The 3992-nt window shown below is 32.8% G+C and overlaps 1 long non-coding RNA gene across 1 annotated transcript; it reads left to right on the top strand.

Annotated features, from left to right (window-relative positions):
• Positions 1-1243: 1243 nt before the first annotated feature.
• LOC130590981 (uncharacterized) lies at positions 1244-2179 on the top strand. The gene is made up of 2 exons (XR_008968867.1): positions 1244-1380; positions 2042-2179. It is a non-coding gene; the product is annotated as an uncharacterized LOC130590981 (long non-coding RNA).
• The last annotated feature ends 1813 nt before the right edge of the window (positions 2180-3992 follow it).

Here is a 3992-nt window from a genome sequence, read left to right as displayed (position 1 = left end):
ATTTAAAACCCATACCTCAAACCCATAAGGTACGGGGTTTAGAACCCAAGGGGGAGGTGGGCTTGGCTCATACCAATACCTCTAGGTATTAAATATACGAAAAATTTCATTCCCAAATAAAATCAAACACATGGTATTAAGTATCAGTTTCCAAACATATACTACCTTGGTTTCATTCCTGATTCCAAACTGATATCACTATATGAACCAAATGCCCCCGAATAAATCTCTCTTGACATTAAGTGCCCTATATGCTCCCATACTTGTGAAAATACGACATGTCCTTAAAAATTATCCTGAATCGCATCGGGTCTGGAATGAGGTTAACTTAAATTTTCCTAGAATAGTTGACCTTCGTGAGTGGCTTAAATTTAATCTCCAATTTGAATTCCAGTATAAGTTTATCCAATGGGGTGACCTCTTTTCCTATATTTGTAATGAGCTGTGGAAGGATCATGACAATTGCAGCTTCCATAAAGTCAAACCTTCTAACCCTATCTCTATCTTGCAAAAGACTTCGAATTTAGCTCTTGAGTGGCTTCGAGCTTTAATTTCCAAATCTCACTATATAGGGGCGGTGACCCCGAGATTTTCTCTTCCTTCTTCTAATATTCTTGTGCATGTGGACGCATCCTTTACGGACAATCTTTGACCTTCTAGGGTAGGGGGAATGGCCAAAGACCGTTGTAATACCCCATATTTTCAAGTATTTATTTATTAATTAAAATATTTATTTTCTAAAACAAATATTTTAAGCAAAGGGTAGTTTAGCAATTTCACTTGTTTTAAATTATTTTGGCGGAAGATGGCGCCAAAATTGGATTTGTTAAACTTTTGGTTTCAAATCCTAGTCAAAATTATTCAAAAAACCCCAAAAAAAAAAATATTTTTTTTAGGCCATTATTTTTGACGGGTTTGTGAAGTTAATGGGGGAGTTTTGTTTCCCTAAAACTTCCAAACCTATGATGAAGGTTACAAATCTTGGTTTAATCTCCTAATTTATGGTGAAGGTTACACACTCTTTAATTTTGAAAATTAAGTACTACCTATTCTACTCCTATAAATACCCCATACCTTTAGCCATCTTTTCCACACAAAATTTTTGGAGAATCCATACTTCAAGGTTCTTCTTTCTCTTTTTATATATTCTAGTTTTATATTTCTTATTCAAGTTCTAATTCTCTTTGGGTTAAGAAAAGAAAAAGATTTTCCATGTTTTTCTCTAAAAATATTATGCTCATGATAGGTTATTCATGTTTACATTCATGATTAAGTTCATGTGATAAGTTACTTATTAGATTTTTATTATTGGTTTGTTAGGAGATCGTTCAAGATTAAGACTAAGTGGAGATACTAGTATACTTTTTGTGCAAGATCAAGGTACGTTATGTAGCTAGATCTTTTGAAATATGGTTTTATGTGATTAAGTTGTTTATTGATTTAATGGTTGGATTGGTTTAGAAATTTGGTTTGAAATGGTTACAATATCTTATTATTCACTCTTGGAAGTGAAAAGAAGGAATGATTTTATCAATCATTTTTATATAGAAATTTTGTTATCCTTTTTGGAAAATTAAATTATTTTTACAAAGAAAGGTTGATTGGTTTTTATGAACTTTGAATGTTCAAAAAGTTGTTTATGAGGAAAGGAGGTTTATTCATGACTTACAAGTCACATTGTTATTATTTCCGCTTGATTAATATCAAGAGATTCAAAGTCCACTTGTTGGCAATTATAGTTACCCCTTGATATAGCTCCGTGATGGGATGACTAGCTTGGGGGGTGTGCACACTTAGCAAATAGAAGGGGAGATAAGAAGAGGAATTGTTTTCAGGATTAGTTTTAATCCAAGTGGTTTGGAAAGAGTTTGTTCTTAAAAAGTTATTCTTGAATTATTGGTGATGGAGTTTTCGAAATGAAAAATTATAATGAAGTAACAAATGTGTTACTTATCTAGTACATTTCGTTCTCAGTTTTATACTGACACGTATTTCCTTTTTCCTATTTGGCTTTGCGCAGTTTACCTTTTTGGGTAAGAAGATTTGCAGGTGAATTTTGGATGTGCATGGGAGCATACTAGGAAGGGGATCTTCACCTAGATTAGAGTGTTTCATTTATTTTGAGTTTTGAGACAATATTTACTTTTATTAATAAAGAAGTATTATTATTTTTGGTTAAGTCTTCCGCTGCAAGTTATTTTGGTTAGTTAGCAGTTGGTTGCCGAAAGCATGTTAGTCACGTGGCGATAATACTCTCTAAATTACTCAAATATATTTACTAAATTATTTATTTAAAAATGAGTAATTTGGGGGTGTTACAAGTGGTATCTGTTTTTTCATTTCTTGAAAAGATAAAAGTTGAACATTAAAATTGATGGGTAGACATAAGATGGGCATATAGAGTTTCGCATTTGCATTGTAAATTATTTTTGTTAAGTTTAATTATTTTCTTTTTAACGATTTATATAGATGCATCTTGCTAGTACCACAAAAAGTATATATAATTTATATTTTTTTATTTGGAAAGATGAAGGGTGTAGATATGTTGGGGTGACAAGCTCTGTCTAGGATTAGGAAGGCTCTCCCACGCTGTGGGTAACTTCCTTACCTGGGAGCTATAATCACCTTGGCTATTCTATATCTTGAAATCAAGTACATTTAAAATTTTTGAAATAAATATTTTAAGCCATAGTGGTGCATTTAGTCAAATCTTGGACATATATTTTTTTAGTTAACATATATTAGTATTACTTTTATGATGTGTTATGTAATATTTAATTCTTTTTGCTTTTATATGATTTTGTTGGAAGTTGGGAAAAAGTTTATGTTATTCCCTATGTATGGGATAAGCAAGGAGTCATGCTGCATTGGCGAGCAAATAGTAGTACTATGTGTATTTTTTTACCTTTCGAAAATACTCAGGCCAGTCTGATTATATGGTCATTGATGAGTTGGAGAATGTTATTAAGACAGACTACGTACTAGAGTTTGAAGTTTTCAGATAACTAGACATATATAGTTTTGTTTTGGTCATGAAACGCTAGTTGTCTTAAGAATATTTTGATACGCTCAAATATTCTAGTAGTTGTTATAAATAGGCTCATATTTGGCCAGATATATGAAATATGTGATTGCTATGTTTTGAACTAGTTATACTTACATGTTTTTGAATTGTTTGGTAGTTACACAGTTTTTATGAATGTTAGTTGAATTTATCCTCAAACACCCTTATATCTAGAGAATGGCAGGAAGGAGAAGAGTATAATTCTATGGTTAGTGGCTAGCAAAGATACTGAAAACATCATTCAGTGATAGATAATCAAGAATCAAGTAGAGTGAAAAGTTTTGTGAGGTCTTTAAGAGGGTAAATGTCAAACCTCGACTTACCATGGGAAAGAGGACCCACTAGCTTAGAAAACTAGATCATAGAATTTATAAGCTTTTTGATGCATAGTGTGCCCTGAAAACCTTAGAGTTAATAATGTTGTTTTTATTTGAGAGATGAGGCAGACCTATGGTGGAAACAAAGAAAGATGATCTTTTAGAGGATCCGAACTTTGGTGGAACGAGTTTAAAGAGCCTTGAGGACTAAGTTTTATCCTTGTACTTAAGGAAGCAAAAGGTATGGAGTTCACTAATCTGAGGATGAAAACTATGTCTGTTAATGAGTATTATAGCAAATGTTTGGAGTTAATGAGGTTCGCACTTGAGATAGTACCATTTGAGACTTTAAAGGCTCAAAGGTTTGAGCAAGGGTTAACCTACTCTCCAAAGTAAGCTGGGAGGAGTAACTTTTGAGACTCTTGATGAAATTTATGGTAGAGCTGCTCACTATATGGGATTAAAGGAAGAGAGCTTGAAGGGACCTTTCTGGGGAAAGAAGGAAGTATAACAACAATGGGAACCAACAAATGGTGATAAGAAGCCTAAAGCCTAATGGTGGATTTAACCAAACTGAGAAAGACAATAAATACCCTAGTCGAAAGCCTAAT

This window comes from Beta vulgaris, chromosome 4, assembly GCF_026745355.1.
Source record: "Beta vulgaris subsp. vulgaris cultivar EL10 chromosome 4, EL10.2, whole genome shotgun sequence".
Taxonomy (NCBI): Eukaryota; Viridiplantae; Streptophyta; class Magnoliopsida; order Caryophyllales; family Amaranthaceae; genus Beta; species Beta vulgaris.
The sequence above is the reverse complement of the archived record's forward strand: the minus strand, read 5'-3'. Positions and strand labels throughout refer to the sequence as shown.